Source organism: Castor canadensis, chromosome 14, assembly GCF_047511655.1.
Source record: "Castor canadensis chromosome 14, mCasCan1.hap1v2, whole genome shotgun sequence".
NCBI lineage: Eukaryota > Metazoa > Chordata > Mammalia > Rodentia > Castoridae > Castor > Castor canadensis.
Genome location: NC_133399.1, coordinates 52,327,873 through 52,346,827, shown reverse-complemented (window position 1 = coordinate 52,346,827; position 18,955 = coordinate 52,327,873).

Here is an 18,955-nt window from a genome sequence, read left to right as displayed (position 1 = left end):
TTGATGTTTCTCACACATAAAAACACTGACAGGTAGCAGTATGGCCTCAAACAGGTAACTCAGTGGACAATGCTCAACAGAGTGCTAGGCCCTCTTCCTGTGCAAAGGAAAGACTCTCTCATAAGGCCTACAATGCATGCTCGATTCACTCGAATGGGGCAATTTTGAAAAAACTTGGTAGTGTTCATCCCTGAAATCTTTGAGTGGGAGGTAGTATTCTATTGAATCATTAACTCACTTCACAACGCTGAAGAAGGGACTTGACCCTCTTCCTTCTAGCATTAATGGTTTTCTTACAAGAGCTACAGTGTTTCTCCATTCACTTCACAAGGCAATTTTGCTCCAAACTCAGGTTCCTGACCCAAGAAAACTCTGAGAAGTAGGCAGCATTCCTTTCAACAGCTAAGTCAATTCACAATGCTCAACAAGTTGCTAGACCCTGTTGCTTCAAACGTTAATGCCTCTCTTACAAGAGCAACCATGAACCTTCCATTCACTTGATAGGGATATTTTGCAAAAGTTGTGTTTCTCACCCATGAAAACGGTGAGAAGTAGGCAGTACTCCTGTACCCAGCTAACTCAGTTCACAATGCTGAACAAGGTGGTAGACCCTTTTCTTTCTAACATGAATGCTACTCTTTCAAGATCCACAGTGTTCTTTCAATCCCTTTAAGGGGGTTATTTTGCACAAAGGTGGTATTCCTCACCCATGAAAACACTGCGTTGTAGGCATTATTCCTTTAAAGAAGTAGAACAATTCACTGTGGAAAACAAGGTGCTTGACCCTTCTGCTTCTAACATTCCTACTTCTCTTGCAAGAGATGTAGTGCCTTGAAAGAGGCAATTTTGCACAAACTTGATACTCCTCACCCAAGAAAACACTGAGAGTTAGGCCGTATTCCCTTAAACAGGTGAATCACTGCACAGTGCTTAACAGGGTGCTAGACCCTCTTGCTTCTAACATTAATGAATGTCTTACAAGAGCTACAGGATGCCTCCATTCACTTGAAATTGGCCATTTTGCGGAACAATGCTGTTCCTCAACCTGAAAACACTGAGAGTTAGGCAGTACTCTCTTAAGCAGGTAACTCAATTCACCATGCTTAACAAGGTGCTTGACCCTCTTGCTTATAACACTTATGGTTCTCACACAGGAGAAACAGTGCTTCTTCCTGCCATTGAAACAGGGCTAATTGGCACAAAGATAATATTCTTCACACTGTAAAAGCCTGAGAGAAAGGCAGTATTCCTTTGAAAAGTTCACTCAATTCTCATTTTTGAACAACATTCCAGACCCTCTTGCTGCTGGTATTAATGGTTTTTATTCATCCTAATCTCTTCTTGTTCCATTCAGTTGAATGCAGCTTTTCGGCCCAACGGTGTTGTTACTCACACATGAAAAAACTCAGGGGTAGTCAGTATGCCTTTTCACAGGTAACTCATTTCTCATACGGAAACAGGCTGCAAACTATTCCTGCCTCTCACACATTGCTTCCTGCCCTGAGCTACATGTGTTTGTCCATTTCGTCTGAAGCATGCATTTTTCAAGGAGTGAATGAGTCTCCATTGTCAAAGGCTTTCCCTTGGCAAGCATTCCTTTCACATGCTATTTCTACTCTTACAGGGAAACAATTTGCTGGAAGCTCCTGCTGCAAACCTTGACCTCTGCTTGCAAGAGACAGTGCATGTTCCATTGAGTTGAAACGGCCTATTGGCACAAAGATTGAATTGCTCACACTGTCAAACCCTGACAGATAGGCAGTGTTCCTTTTGAATGCTAAATCAATTGAAGCTGCTGAACAACGTGCCAGAGCCTCTTTCCTGTAACCTTTGTGGTTCTCCTGCAAGACATACAGTAATTCTTCCCTTCATTGAAAGTGGCAATTTGGCACCAAAAGGATGTTCCTCACACTATCAAACGGTGAGAGGCAGGTGGCCTTCCTTTTGAAACTTCACTCTACTCACACTGTTACACAAGGTGCTAGACCCTCTTGCTTCTAACATAAATAATTTTCTTCCAAGAGCCTCAGAGCTCCTTCCATTCTCTTCAAAGGGGTGATGTTGCACAAAGGTGCCATTCCTCATCCCTGAACACACTGAGTGGTAGGCAGCATTCCTTTAAACAAGTTACTCAATTCTCAACCGATCACAACGTGCTTGACCCTCCTGCTTGTAGCATTCATACTTTTCCTAGGACATACTCACTGCTGGATTCAGTCACTACAAAGAGGAGTTTTGGCACAAAGTTGATGTTTCTCACACATAAAAACACTGACAGGTAGCAGTATGGCCTCAAACAGCTAACTCAGTGGACAATGCTCAACAGAGTGCTAGGCCCTCTTCCTGTGAAAAGGAATGACGCTCTCATAAGGCCTACAATGCATGCTCCATTCGCTCGAATGGGGCAATTTTGAAAAAACTTGGTAGTCTTCATCCCTGAAATCTTTGAGTGGGAGGTAGTATTCCATTAAACCATTAACTCACCTCACAACGCTGAAGAAGGGACTTGACCCTCTTCCTTCTAGCATTAATGGTTTTCTAACAAGAGCTACAGTGTTTCTCCATTCACTTCACAAGGCAATTTTGCTCCAAACTCAGGTTCCTGACCCAAGAAAACTCTGAGAAGTAGGCAGCATTCCTTTCAACAGCTAAGTCAATTCACAATGCTCAACAAGTTGCTAGACCCTGTTGCTTCAAACGTTAATGACTCTCTTACAAGAGCAACCATGAACCTTCCATTCACTTGATAGGGATATTTTGCAAAAGTTGTGTTCCTCACCCATGAAAACGGTGAGAAGTAGGCAGTACTCCTGTACCCAGCTAACTCAGTTCACAATGCTGAACAAGGTGGTAGACCCTTTTCTTTCTAACATGAATGCTTCTCTTTCAAGATACACACTGTTCTTCCAATCCCTTTAAGGGGGTTATTTTGCACAAAGGTGGTATTCCTCACCCATGAAAACACTGCGTTGTCGGCATTATTCCTTTAAAGAAGTAGAACAATTCACTGTGGAAAACAAGGTGCTTGACCCTTCTGCTTCTAACATTCCTACTTCTCTTGCAAGAGATGTAGTGCCTTGAAAGAGGCAATTTTGCACAAACTTGATATTCCTCACCCATGAAAAACACTGAGAGTTAGGCCGTATTCCCTTAAACAGGTGACTCACTGCACAGTGCTTAACAGGGTGCTAGACCCTCTTGCTTCTAACATTAATGATTGTCTAACAAGAGCTACAGGATTCCTCAATTCACTTGAAAGGGGCCATTTTGCAGAACAATGCTGTTCCTCCCCCTGAAAACACTGAGAGTTAGGCAGTACTCTCTTAAGCAGGGAACTCAATTCAACATGCTTAACAAGGTGCTTGACCCTCTTGCTTGTAACAATTATGGTTCTCTCACAGGAGAAACAGTGCTTCTTCCTGCCATTGAAACAGGGCTAATTGGCACAAAGATAATATTCTTCACACTGTAAAAGCCTGAGAAAAAGGCAGTATTCCTTTGAAAAGTTCACTCAATTCTCATTTCTGAACAACGTTTCAGACCCTCTTGCTGCTGGTATTAATGGTTTTCATACATCCGAATCTCTTCTTGTTCCATTCAGTTGAATGCAGCTATTCGGCCAAACGGTGATGTTCCTCACACATGAAAAAACTCAGGGGTAGTCAGTATGCCTTTCCACAGGTAACTCATTTCTCATAGGGAAACAGGCTGCAAACTATTCCTGCCTCTCACACATTGCTTCCTGCCCTGAGCTACAAGTGTTTGTCCATTTCGTCTGAAGCGTGCATTTTTCAAGGAGTGAATGAGTCTCCATTGTCAAAGGCTTTCCCTTGGCAAGCATTCCTTTCACATGCTAATTCTACTCTTACAGGGAAACAATTTGCTGGAAGCTCCTGCTGCAAACCTTGACCTCTGCTTGCTAGAGACAGTGCATGTTCCATTGAGTTGAAAAGGCCTATTGGCACAAAGATGGAATTGCTCACACTGTCAAACCCTGACAGATAGGCAGTGTTCCTTTTGAATGCTAAATCAATTGAAGCTGCTGAACAACGTGCCAGAGCCTCTTTCCTGTAACCTTTGTGGTTCTCCTGCAAGACATACAGTAATTCTTCCCTTCATTGAAAGTGGCAATTTGGCACCAAAAGGATGTTCCTCACACTATCAAACGGTGAGAGGCAGGTGGCCTTCCTTTTGAAACTTCACTCTACTCACACTGTTACACAAGGTGCTAGACCCTCTTGCTTCTAACATAAATAATTTTCTTCCAAGAGCCTCGGAGCTCCTTCCATTCTCTTCAAAGGGGTGATGTTGCACAAAGGTGCCATTCCTCATCGCTGAACACACTGAGTGGTAGGCAGCATTCCTTTAAACAAGTTACTCAATTCTCAACCGATCACAACGTGCTTGACCCTCCTGCTTGTAGCATTCATACTTTTCCTAGGACATACTCACTGCTGGATTCAGTCACTAGAAAGAGGAGATTTGGCACAAAGTTGATGTTTCTCACACATAAAAACACTGACAGGTAGCAGTATGGCCTCAAACAGCTAACTCAGTAGACAATGCTCAACAGAGTGCTAGGCCCTCTTCCTGTGAAAAGGAATGACTCTCTCATAAGGCCTACAATGCATGCTCCATTCGCTCGAATGGGGCAATTTTGAAAAAACTTGGTAGTCTTCATCCCTGAAATCTTTGAGTGGGAGGTAGTATTCCATTAAACCATTAACTCACTTCACAACGCTGAAGAAGGGACTTGACCCTCTTCCTTCTAGCATTAATGGTTTTCTTACAAGAGCTACAGTGTTTCTCCATTCACTTCACAAGGCAATTTTGCTCCAAACTCAGGTTCCTGACCCAAGAAAACTCTGAGAAGTAGGCAGCATTCCTTTCAACAGCTAAGTCAATTCACAATGCTCAACAAGTTGCTAGACCCTGTTGCTTCAAACGTTAATGACTCTCTTACAAGAGCAACCATGAACCTTCCATTCACTTGATAGGGATATTTTGCAAAAGTTGTGTTCCTCACCCATGAAAACGGTGAGAAGTAGGCAGTACTCCTGTACCCAGCTAACTCAGTTCACAATGCTGAACAAGGTGGTAGACCCTTTTCTTTCTAACATGAATGCTTCTCTTTCAAGATCCACACTGTTCTTCCAATCCCTTTAAGGGGGTTATTTTGCACAAAGGTGGTATTCCTCACCCATGAAAACACTGCGTTGTCGGCATTATTCCTTTAAAGAAGTAGAACAATTCACTGTGGAAAACAAGGTGCTTGACCCTTCTGCTTCTAACATTCCTACTTCTCTTGCAAGAGATGTAGTGCCTTGAAAGAGGCAATTTTGCACAAACTTGATATTCCTCACCCATGAAAAACACTGAGAGTTAGGCCGTATTCCCTTAAACAGGTGACTCAATGCACAGTGCTTAACAGGGTGCTAGACCCTCTTGCTTCTAACATTAATGATTGTCTAACAAGAGCTACAGGATTCCTCAATTCACTTGAAAGGGGCCATTTTGCAGAACAATGCTGTTCCTCCCCCTGAAAACACTGAGAGTTAGGCAGTACTCTCTTAAGCAGGGAACTCAATTCAACATGCTTAACAAGGTGCTTGACCCTCTTGCTTGTAACACTTATGGTTCTCTCACAGGAGAAACAGTGCTTCTTCCTGCCATTGAAACAGGGCTAATTGGCACAAAGATAATATTCTTCACACTGTAAAAGCCTGAGAAAAAGGCAGTATTCCTTTGAAAAGTTCACTCAATTCTCATTTCTGAACAACATTCCAGACCCTCTTGCTGCTGGTATTAATGGTTTTCATACATCCTAATCTCTTCTTGTTCCATTCAGTTGAATGCAGCTATTTGGCCAAACGGTGATGTTCCTCACACATGAAAAAACTCAGGGGTAGTCAGTATGCCTTTCCACAGGTAACTCATTTCTCATAGGGAAACAGGCTGCAAACTATTCCTGCCTCTCACACATTGCTTCCTGCCCTGAGCTACAAGTGTTTGTCCATTTCGTCTGAAGCATGCATTTTTCAAGGAGTGAATGAGTCTCCATTGTCAAAGGCTTTCCCTTGGCAAGCATTCCTTTCACATGCTAATTCTACTCTTACAGGGAAACAATTTGCTGGAAGCTCCTGCTGCAAACCTTGACCTCTGCTTGCAAGAGACAGTGCATGTTCCATTGAGTTGAAACGGCCTATTGGCACAAAGATGGAATTGCTCACACTGTCAAACCCTGACAGATAGGCAGTGTTCCTTTTGAATGCTAAGTCAATTGAAGCTGCTGAACAACGTGCCAGAGCCTCTTTCCTGTAACCTTTGTGGTTCTCCTGCAAGACATACAGTAATTCTTCCCTTCATTGAAAGTGGCAATTTGGCACCAAAAGGATGTTCCTCACACTATCAAACGGTGAGAGGCAGGTGGCCTTCCTTTTGAAACTTCACTCTACTCACACTGTTACACAAGGTGCTAGACCCTCTTGCTTCTAACATAAATAATTTTCTTCCAAGAGCCTCGGAGCTCCTTCCATTCTCTTCAAAGGGGTGATGTTGCACAAAGGTGCCATTCCTCATCCCTGAACACACTGAGTGGTAGGCAGCATTCCTTTAAACAAGTTACTCAATTCTCAACCGAACACAAGGTGCATGACCCTCCTGCTTGTAACATTCATACTTTTCCTAGGACATACTCACTGCTGGATTCAGTCACTAGAAAGAGGAGATTTGGCACAAAGTTGATGTTTCTCACACATAAAAACACTGACAGGTAGCAGTATGGCCTCAAACAGGTAACTCAGTGGACAATGCTCAACAGAGTGCTAGGCCCTCTTCCTGTGAAAAGGAATGACTCTCTCATAAGGCCTACAATGCATGCTCCATTCGCTCGAATGGGGCAATTTTGAAAAAACTTGGTAGTCTTCATCCCTGAAATCTTTGAGTGGGAGGTAGTATTCCATTAAACCATTAACTCACCTCACAACGCTGAAGAAGGGACTTGACCCTCTTCCTTCTAGCATTAATGGTTTTCTTACAAGAGCTACAGTGTTTCTCCATTCACTTCACAAGGCAATTTTGCTCCAAACTCTGGTTCCTGACCCAAGAAAACTCTGAGAAGTAGGCAGCATTCCTTTCAACAGCTAAGTCAATTCACAATGCTCAACAAGTTGCTAGACCCTGTTGCTTCAAACGTTAATGACTCTCTTACAAGAGCAACCATGAACCTTCCATTCACTTGATAGGGATATTTTGCAAAAGTTGTGTTCCTCACCCATGAAAACGGTGAGAAGTAGGCAGTACTCCTGTACCCAGCTAACTCAGTTCACAATGCTGAACAAGGTGGTAGACCCTTTTCTTTCTAACATGAATGCTTCTCTTTCAAGATACACACTGTTCTTCCAATCCCTTTAAGGGGGTTATTTTGCACAAAGGTGGTATTCCTCACCCATGAAAACACTGCGTTGTCGGCATTATTCCTTTAAAGAAGTAGAACAATTCACTGTGGAAAACAAGGTGCTTGACCCTTCTGCTTCTAACATTCCTACTTCTCTTGCAAGAGATGTAGTGCCTTGAAAGAGGCAATTTTGCACAAACTTGATATTCCTCACCCATGAAAAACACTGAGAGTTAGGCCGTATTCCCTTAAACAGGTGACTCACTGCACAGTGCTTAACAGGGTGCTAGACCCTCTTGCTTCTAACATTAATGATTGTCTAACAAGAGCTACAGGATTCCTCAATTCACTTGAAAGGGGCCATTTTGCAGAACAATGCTGTTCCTCCCCCTGAAAACACTGAGAGTTAGGCAGTACTCTCTTAAGCAGGTAACTCAATTCAACATGCTTAACAAGGTGCTTGACCCTCTTGCTTTTAACACTTATGGTTCTCTCACAGGAGAAACAGTGCTTCTTCCTGCCATTGAAACAGGGCTAATTGGCACAAAGATAATATTCTTCACACTGTAAAAGCCTGAGAAAAAGGCAGTATTCCTTTGAAAAGTTCACTCAATTCTCATTTCTGAACAACATTCCAAACCCTCTTGCTGCTGGTATTAATGGTTTTCATACATCCGAATCTCTTCTTGTTCCATTCAGTTGAATGCAGCTATTCGGCCAAACGGTGATGTTCCTCACACATGAAAAAACTCAGGGGTAGTCAGTATGCCTTTCCACAGGTAACTCATTTCTCATAGGGAAACAGGGTGCAAACTATTCCTGCCTCTCACACATTGCTTCCTGCCCTGAGCTACAAGTGTTTGTCCATTTCGTCTGAAGCGTGCATTTTTCAAGGAGTGAATGAGTCTCCATTGTCAAAGGCTTTCCCTTGGCAAGCATTCCTTTCACATGCTAATTCTACTCTTACAGGGAAACAATTTGCTGGAAGCTCCTGCTGCAAACCTTGACCTCTGCTTGCAAGAGACAGTGCATGTTCCATTGAGTTGAAACGGCCTATTGGCACAAAGATGGAATTGCTCACACTGTCAAACCCTGACAGATAGGCAGTGTTCCTTTTGAATGCTAAATCAATTGAAGCTGCTGAACAACGTGCCAGAGCCTCTTTCCTGTAACCTTTGTGGTTCTCCTGCAAGACATACAGTAATTCTTCCCTTCATTGAAAGTGGCAATTTGGCACCAAAAGGATGTTCCTCACACTATCAAACGGTGAGAGGCAGGTGGCCTTCCTTTTGAAACTTCACTCTACTCACACTGTTACACAAGGTGCTAGACCCTCTTGCTTCTAACATAAATAATTTTCTTCCAAGAGCCTCGGAGCTCCTTCCATTCTGTTCAAAGGGGTGATGTTGCACAAAGGTGCCATTCCTCATCGCTGAACACACTGAGTGGTAGGCAGCATTCCTTTAAACAAGTTACTCAATTCTCAACCGATCACAACGTGCTTGACCCTCCTGCTTGTAGCATTCATACTTTTCCTAGGACATACTCACTGCTGGATTCAGTCACTAGAAAGAGGAGATTTGGCACAAAGTTGATGTTTCTCACACATAAAAACACTGACAGGTAGCAGTATGGCCTCAAACAGGTAACTCAGTGGACAATGCTCAACAGAGTGCTAGGCCCTCTTCCTGTGAAAAGGAATGACTCTCTCATAAGGCCTACAATGCATGCTCCATTCGCTCGAATGGGGCAATTTTGAAAAAACTTGGTAGTCTTCATCCCTGAAATCTTTGAGTGGGAGGTAGTATTCCATTAAACCATTAACTCACCTCACAACGCTGAAGAAGGGACTTGACCCTCTTCCTTCTAGCATTAATGGTTTTCTTACAAGAGCTACAGTGTTTCTCCATTCACTTCACAAGGCAATTTTGCTCCAAACTCTGGTTCCTGACCCAAGAAAACTCTGAGAAGTAGGCAGCATTCCTTTCAACAGCTAAGTCAATTCACAATGCTCAACAAGTTGCTAGACCCTGTTGCTTCAAACGTTAATGACTCTCTTACAAGAGCAACCATGAACCTTCCATTCACTTGATAGGGATATTTTGCAAAAGTTGTGTTCCTCACCCATGAAAACGGTGAGAAGTAGGCAGTACTCCTGTACCCAGCTAACTCAGTTCACAATGCTGAACAAGGTGGTAGACCCTTTTCTTTCTAACATGAATGCTTCTCTTTCAAGATACACACTGTTCTTCCAATCCCTTTAAGGGGGTTATTTTGCACAAAGGTGGTATTCCTCACCCATGAAAACACTGCGTTGTCGGCATTATTCCTTTAAAGAAGTAGAACAATTCACTGTGGAAAACAAGGTGCTTGACCCTTCTGCTTCTAACATTCCTACTTCTCTTGCAAGAGATGTAGTGCCTTGAAAGAGGCAATTTTGCACAAACTTGATATTCCTCACCCATGAAAAACACTGAGAGTTAGGCCGTATTCCCTTAAACAGGTGACTCACTGCACAGTGCTTAACAGGGTGCTAGACCCTCTTGCTTCTAACATTAATGATTGTCTAACAAGAGCTACAGGATTCCTCAATTCACTTGAAAGGGGCCATTTTGCAGAACAATGCTGTTCCTCCCCCTGAAAACACTGAGAGTTAGGCAGTACTCTCTTAAGCAGGTAACTCAATTCAACATGCTTAACAAGGTGCTTGACCCTCTTGCTTTTAACACTTATGGTTCTCTCACAGGAGAAACAGTGCTTCTTCCTGCCATTGAAACAGGGCTAATTGGCACAAAGATAATATTCTTCACACTGTAAAAGCCTGAGAAAAAGGCAGTATTCCTTTGAAAAGTTCACTCAATTCTCATTTCTGAACAACATTCCAAACCCTCTTGCTGCTGGTATTAATGGTTTTCATACATCCGAATCTCTTCTTGTTCCATTCAGTTGAATGCAGCTATTCGGCCAAACGGTGATGTTCCTCACACATGAAAAAACTCAGGGGTAGTCAGTATGCCTTTCCACAGGTAACTCATTTCTCATAGGGAAACAGGGTGCAAACTATTCCTGCCTCTCACACATTGCTTCCTGCCCTGAGCTACAAGTGTTTGTCCATTTCGTCTGAAGCGTGCATTTTTCAAGGAGTGAATGAGTCTCCATTGTCAAAGGCTTTCCCTTGGCAAGCATTCCTTTCACATGCTAATTCTACTCTTACAGGGAAACAATTTGCTGGAAGCTCCTGCTGCAAACCTTGACTTCTGCTTGCAAGAGACAGTGCATGTTCCATTGAGTTGAAACGGCCTATTGGCACAAAGATGGAATTGCTCACACTGTCAAACCCTGACAGATAGGCAGTGTTCCTTTTGAATGCTAAATCAATTGAAGCTGCTGAACAACGTGCCAGAGCCTCTTTCCTGTAACCTTTGTGGTTCTCCTGCAAGACATACAGTAATTCTTCCCTTCATTGAAAGTGGCAATTTGGCACCAAAAGGATGTTCCTCACACTATCAAACGGTGAGAGGCAGGTGGCCTTCCTTTTGAAACTTCACTCTACTCACACTGTTACACAAGGTGCTAGACCCTCTTGCTTCTAACATAAATAATTTTCTTCCAAGAGCCTCGGAGCTCCTTCCATTCTGTTCAAAGGGGTGATGTTGCACAAAGGTGCCATTCCTCATCGCTGAACACACTGAGTGGTAGGCAGCATTCCTTTAAACAAGTTACTCAATTCTCAACCGATCACAACGTGCTTGACCCTCCTGCTTGTAGCATTCATACTTTTCCTAGGACATACTCACTGCTGGATTCAGTCACTAGAAAGAGGAGATTTGGCACAAAGTTGATGTTTCTCACACATAAAAACACTGACAGGTAGCAGTATGGCCTCAAACAGCTAACTCAGTAGACAATGCTCAACAGAGTGCTAGGCCCTCTTCCTGTGAAAAGGAATGACTCTCTCATAAGGCCTACAATGCATGCTCCATTCGCTCGAATGGGGCAATTTTGAAAAAACTTGGTAGTCTTCATCCCTGAAATCTTTGAGTGGGAGGTAGTATTCCATTAAACCATTAACTCACTTCACAACGCTGAAGAAGGGACTTGACCCTCTTCCTTCTAGCATTAATGGTTTTCTTACAAGAGCTACAGTGTTTCTCCATTCACTTCACAAGGCAATTTTGCTCCAAACTCAGGTTCCTGACCCAAGAAAACTCTGAGAAGTAGGCAGCATTCCTTTCAACAGCTAAGTCAATTCACAATGCTCAACAAGTTGCTAGACCCTGTTGCTTCAAACGTTAATGACTCTCTTACAAGAGCAACCATGAACCTTCCATTCACTTGATAGGGATATTTTGCAAAAGTTGTGTTCCTCACCCATGAAAACGGTGAGAAGTAGGCAGTACTCCTGTACCCAGCTAACTCAGTTCACAATGCTGAACAAGGTGGTAGACCCTTTTCTTTCTAACATGAATGCTTCTCTTTCAAGATCCACACTGTTCTTCCAATCCCTTTAAGGGGGTTATTTTGCACAAAGGTGGTATTCCTCACCCATGAAAACACTGCGTTGTCGGCATTATTCCTTTAAAGAAGTAGAACAATTCACTGTGGAAAACAAGGTGCTTGACCCTTCTGCTTCTAACATTCCTACTTCTCTTGCAAGAGATGTAGTGCCTTGAAAGAGGCAATTTTGCACAAACTTGATATTCCTCACCCATGAAAAACACTGAGAGTTAGGCCGTATTCCCTTAAACAGGTGACTCACTGCACAGTGCTTAACAGGGTGCTAGACCCTCTTGCTTCTAACATTAATGATTGTCTAACAAGAGCTACAGGATTCCTCAATTCACTTGAAAGGGGCCATTTTGCAGAACAATGCTGTTCCTCCCCCTGAAAACACTGAGAGTTAGGCAGTACTCTCTTAAGCAGGGAACTCAATTCAACATGCTTAACAAGGTGCTTGACCCTCTTGCTTGTAACACTTATGGTTCCCTCACAGGAGAAACAGTGCTTCTTCCTGCCATTGAAACAGGGCTAATTGGCACAAAGATAATATTCTTCACACTGTAAAAGTCTGAGAAGGCAGTATTCCTTTGAAAAGTTCACTCAATTCTCATTTCTGAACAACATTCCAGACCCTCTTGCTGCTGGTATTAATGGTTTTCATACATCCGAATCTCTTCTTGTTCCATTCAGTTGAATGCAGCTATTCGGCCAAACGGTGATGTTCCTCACACATGAAAAAACTCAGGGGTAGTCAGTATGCCTTTCCACAGGTAACTCATTTCTCATAGGGAAACAGGCTGCAAACTATTCCTGCCTCTCACACATTGCTTCCTGCCCTGAGCTACAAGTGTTTGTCCATTTCGTCTGAAGCGTGCATTTTTCAAGGAGTGAATGAGTCTCCATTGTCAAAGGCTTTCCCTTGGCAAGCATTCCTTTCACATGCTAATTCTACTCTTACAGGGAAACAATTTGCTGGAAGCTCCTGCTGCAAACCTTGACCTCTGCTTGCTAGAGACAGTGCATGTTCCATTGAGTTGAAACGGCCTATTGGCACAAATATGGAATTGCTCACACTGTCAAACCCTGACAGATAGGCAGTGTTCCTTTTGAATGCTAAATCAATTGAAGCTGCTGAACAACGTGCCAGAGCCTCTTTCCTGTAACCTTTGTGGTTCTCCTGCAAGACATACAGTAATTCTTCCCTTCATTGAAAGTGGCAATTTGGCACCAAAAGGATGTTCCTCACACTATCAAACGGTGAGAGGCAGGTGGCCTTCCTTTTGAAACTTCACTCTACTCACACTGTTACACAAGGTGCTAGACCCTCTTGCTTCTAACATAAATAATTTTCTTCCAAGAGCCTCGGAGCTCCTTCCATTCTCTTCAAAGGGGTGATGTTGCACAAAGGTGCCATTCCTCATCGCTGAACACACTGAGTGGTAGGCAGCATTCCTTTCAACAAGTTACTCAATTCTCAACCGATCACAACGTGCTTGACCCTCCTGCTTGTAGCATTCATACTTTTCCTAGGACATACTCACTGCTGGATTCAGTCACTAGAAAGAGGAGATTTGGCACAAAGTTGATGTTTCTCACACATAAAAACACTGACAGGTAGCAGTATGGCCTCAAACAGCTAACTCAGTAGACAATGCTCAACAGAGTGCTAGGCCCTCTTCCTGTGAAAAGGAATGACTCTCTCATAAGGCCTACAATGCATGCTCCATTCGCTCGAATGGGGCAATTTTGAAAAAACTTGGTAGTCTTCATCCCTGAAATCTTTGAGTGGGAGGTAGTATTCCATTAAACCATTAACTCACTTCACAACGCTGAAGAAGGGACTTGACCCTCTTCCTTCTAGCATTAATGGGTTTCTTACAAGAGCTACAGTGTTTCTCCATTCACTTCACAAGGCAATTTTGCTCCAAACTCAGGTTCCTGACCCAAGAAAACTCTGAGAAGTAGGCAGCATTCCTTTCAACAGCTAAGTCAATTCACAATGCTCAACAAGTTGCTAGACCCTGTTGCTTCAAACGTTAATGACTCTCTTACAAGAGCAACCATGAACCTTCCATTCACTTGATAGGGATATTTTGCAAAAGTTGTGTTCCTCACCCATGAAAACGGTGAGAAGTAGGCAGTACTCCTGTACCCAGCTAACTCAGTTCACAATGCTGAACAAGGTGGTAGACCCTTTTCTTTCTAACATGAATGCTTCTCTTTCAAGATCCACACTGTTCTTCCAATCCCTTTAAGGGGGTTATTTTGCACAAAGGTGGTATTCCTCACCCATGAAAACACTGCGTTGTCGGCATTATTCCTTTAAAGAAGTAGAACAATTCACTGTGGAAAACAAGGTGCTTGACCCTTCTGCTTCTAACATTCCTACTTCTCTTGCAAGAGATGTAGAGCCTTGAAAGAGGCAATTTTGCACAAACTTGATATTCCTCACCCATGAAAAACACTGAGAGTTAGGCCGTATTCCCTTAAACAGGTGACTCAATGCACAGTGCTTAACAGGGTGCTAGACCCTCTTGCTTCTAACATTAATGATTGTCTAACAAGAGCTACAGGATTCCTCAATTCACTTGAAAGGGGCCATTTTGCAGAACAATGCTGTTCCTCCCCCTGAAAACACTGAGAGTTAGGCAGTACTCTCTTAAGCAGGGAACTCAATTCAACATGCTTAACAAGGTGCTTGACCCTCTTGCTTGTAACACTTATGGTTCTCTCACAGGAGAAACAGTGCTTCTTCCTGCCATTGAAACAGGGCTAATTGGCACAAAGATAATATTCTTCACACTGTAAAAGCCTGAGAAAAAGGCAGTATTCCTTTGAAAAGTTCACTCAATTCTCATTTCTGAACAACATTCCAGACCCTCTTGCTGCTGGTATTAATGGTTTTCATACATCCTAATCTCTTCTTGTTCCATTCAGTTGAATGCAGCTATTCGGCCAAACGGTGATGTTCCTCACACATGAAAAAACTCAGGGGTAGTCAGTATGCCTTTCCACAGGTAACTCATTTCTCATAGGGAAACAGGCTGCAAACTATTCCTGCCTCTCACACATTGCTTCCTGCCCTGAGCTACAAGTGTTTGTCCATTTCGTCTGAAGCGTGCATTTTTCAAGGAGTGAATGAGTCTCCATTGTCAAAGGCTTTCCCTTGGCAAGCATTCCTTTCACATGCTAATTCTACTCTTACAGGGAAACAATTTGCTGGAAGCTCCTGCTGCAAACCTTGACCTCTGCTTGCTAGAGACAGTGCATGTTCCATTGAGTTGAAACGGCCTATTGGCACAAAGATGGAATTGCTCACACTGTCAAACCCTGACAGATAGGCAGTGTTCCTTTTGAATGCTAAATCAATTGAAGCTGCTGAACAACGTGCCAGAGCCTCTTTCCTGTAACCTTTGTGGTTCTCCTGCAAGACATACAGTAATTCTTCCCTTCATTGAAAGTGGCAATTTGGCACCAAAAGGATGTTCCTCACACTATCAAACGGTGAGAGGCAGGTGGCCTTCCTTTTGAAACTTCACTCTACTCACACTGTTACACAAGGTGCTAGACCCTCTTGCTTCTAACATAAATAATTTTCTTCCAAGAGCCTCGGAGCTCCTTCCATTCTCTTCAAAGGGGTGATGTTGCACAAAGGTGCCATTCCTCATCGCTGAACACACTGAGTGGTAGGCAGCATTCCTTTAAACAAGTTACTCAATTCTCAACCGATCACAACGTGCTTGACCCTCCTGCTTGTAGCATTCATACTTTTCCTAGGACATACTCACTGCTGGATTCAGTCACTAGAAAGAGGAGATTTGGCACAAAGTTGATGTTTCTCACACATAAAAACACTGACAGGTAGCAGTATGGCCTCAAACAGCTAACTCAGTAGACAATGCTCAACAGAGTGCTAGGCCCTCTTCCTGTGAAAAGGAATGACTCTCTCATAAGGCCTACAATGCATGCTCGATTCACTCGAATGGGGCAATTTTGAAAAAACTTGGTAGTGTTCATCCCTGAAATCTTTGAGTGGGAGGTAGTATTCTATTGAATCATTAACTCACTTCACAACGCTGAAGAAGGGACTTGACCCTCTTCCTTCTAGCATTAATGGTTTTCTTACAAGAGCTACAGTGTTTCTCCATTCACTTCACAAGGCAATTTTGCTCCAAACTCAGGTTCCTGACCCAAGAAAACTCTGAGAAGTAGGCAGCATTCCTTTCAACAGCTAAGTCAATTCACAATGCTCAACAAGTTGCTAGACCCTGTTGCTTCAAACGTTAATGCCTCTCTTACAAGAGCAACCATGAACCTTCCATTCACTTGATAGGGATATTTTGCAAAAGTTGTGTTTCTCACCCATGAAAACGGTGAGAAGTAGGCAGTACTCCTGTACCCAGCTAACTCAGTTCACAATGCTGAACAAGGTGGTAGACCCTTTTCTTTCTAACATGAATGCTACTCTTTCAAGATCCACAGTGTTCTTTCAATCCCTTTAAGGGGGTTATTTTGCACAAAGGTGGTATTCCTCACCCATGAAAACACTGCATTGTAGGCATTATTCCTTTAAAGAAGTAGAACAATTCACTGTGGAAAACAAGGTGCTTGACCCTTCTGCTTCTAACATTCCTACTTCTCTTGCAAGAGATGTAGTGCCTTGAAAGAGGCAATTTTGCACAAACTTGATACTCCTCACCCAAGAAAACACTGAGAGTTAGGCCGTATTCCCTTAAACAGGTGAATCACTGCACAGTGCTTAACAGGGTGCTAGACCCTCTTGCTTCTAACATTAATGAATGTCTTACAAGAGCTACAGGATGCCTCCATTCACTTGAAATTGGCCATTTTGCGGAACAATGCTGTTCCTCAACCTGAAAACACTGAGAGTTAGGCAGTACTCTCTTAAGCAGGTAACTCAATTCACCATGCTTAACAAGGTGCTTGACCCTCTTGCTTATAACATTTATGGTTCTCACACAGGAGAAACAGTGCTTCTTCCTGCCATTGAAACAGGGCTAATTGGCACAAAGATAATATTCTTCACACTGTAAAAGCCTGAGAGAAAGGCAGTATTCCTTTGAAAAGTTCACTCAATTCTCATTTTTGAACAACATTCCAGACCCTCTTGCTGCTGGTATTAATGGTTTTTATTCATCCTAATCTCTTCTTGTTCCATTCAGTTGAATGCAGCTTTTCGGCCCAACGGTGTTGTTACTCACACATGAAAAAACTCAGGGGTAGTCAGTATGCCTTTTCACAGGTAACTCATTTCTCATACGGAAACAGGCTGCAAACTATTCCTGCCTCTCACACATTGCTTCCTGCCCTGAGCTACATGTGTTTGTCCATTTCGTCTGAAGCATGCATTTTTCAAGGAGTGAATGAGTCTCCATTGTCAAAGGCTTTCCCTTGGCAAGCATTCCTTTCACATGCTATTTCTACTCTTACAGGGAAACAATTTGCTGGAAGCTCCTGCTGCAAACCTTGACCTCTGCTTGCAAGAGACAGTGCATGTTCCATTGAGTTGAAACGGCCTATTGGCACAAAGATTGAATTGCTCACACTGTCAAACCCTGACAGATAGGCAGTGTTCCTTTTGAATGCTAAATCAATTGAAGCTGCTGAACAACGTGCCAGAGCCTCTTTCCTGTAACCTTTGTGGTTCTCCTGCAAGACATACAGTAATTCTTCCCTTCATTGAAAGTGGCAATTTGGCACCAAAAGGATGTTCCTCACACTATCAAACGGTGAGAGGCAGGTGGCCTTCCTTTTGAAACTTCACTCTACTCACACTGTTACACAAGGTGCTAGACCCTCTTGCTTCTAACATAAATAATTTTCTTCCAAGAGCCTCAGAGCTCCTTCCATTCTCTTCAAAGGGGTGATGTTGCACAAAGGTGCCATTCCTCATCCCTGAACACACTGAGTGGTAGGCAGCATTCCTTTAAACAAGTTACTCAATTCTCAACCGATCACAACGTGCTTGACCCTCCTGCTTGTAGCATTCATACTTTTCCTAGGACATACTCACTGCTGGATTCAGTCACTACAAAGAGGAGTTTTGGCACAAAGTTGATGTTTCTCACACATAAAAACACTGACAGGTAGCAGTATGGCCTCAAACAGCTAACTCAGTAGACAATGCTCAACAGAGTGCTAGGCCCTCTTCCTGTGAAAAGGAATGACTCTCTCATAAGGCCTACAATGCATGCTCCATTCGCTCGAATGGGGCAATTTTGAAAAAACTTGGTAGTCTTCATCCCTGAAATCTTTGAGTGGGAGGTAGTATTCCATTAAACCATTAACTCACTTCACAACGCTGAAGAAGGGACTTGACCCTCTTCCTTCTAGCATTAATGGTTTTCTTACAAGAGCTACAGTGTTTCTCCATTCACTTCACAAGGCAATTTTGCTCCAAACTCAGGTTCCTGACCCAAGAAAACTCTGAGAAGTAGGCAGCATTCCTTTCAACAGCTAAGTCAATTCACAATGCTCAACAAGTTGCTAGACCCTGTTGCTTCAAACGTTAATGACTCTCTTACAAGAGCAACCATGAACCTTCCATTCACTTGATAGGGATATTTTGCAAAAGTTGTGTTCCTCACCCATGAAAACGGTGAGAAGTAGGCAGTACTCCTGTACCCAGCTAACTCAGTTCACAATGCTGAACAAGGTGGTAGACCCTTTTCTTTCTAACATGAATGCTTCTCTTTCAAGATCCACACTGTTCTTCCAATCCCTTTAAGGGGGTTATTTTGCACAAAGGTGGTATTCCTCACCCATGAAAACACTGCGTTGTCGGCATTATTCCTTTAAAGAAGTAGAACAATTCACTGTGGAAAACAAGGTGCTTGACCCTTCTGCTTCTAACATTCCTACTTCTCTTGCAAGAGATGTAGTGCCTTGAAAGAGGCAATTTTGCACAAACTTGATATTCCTCACCCATGAAAAACACTGAGAGTTAGGCCGTATTCCCTTAAACAGGTGACTCACTGCACAGTGCTTAACAGGGTGCTAGACCCTCTTGCTTCTAACATTAATGATTGTCTAACAAGA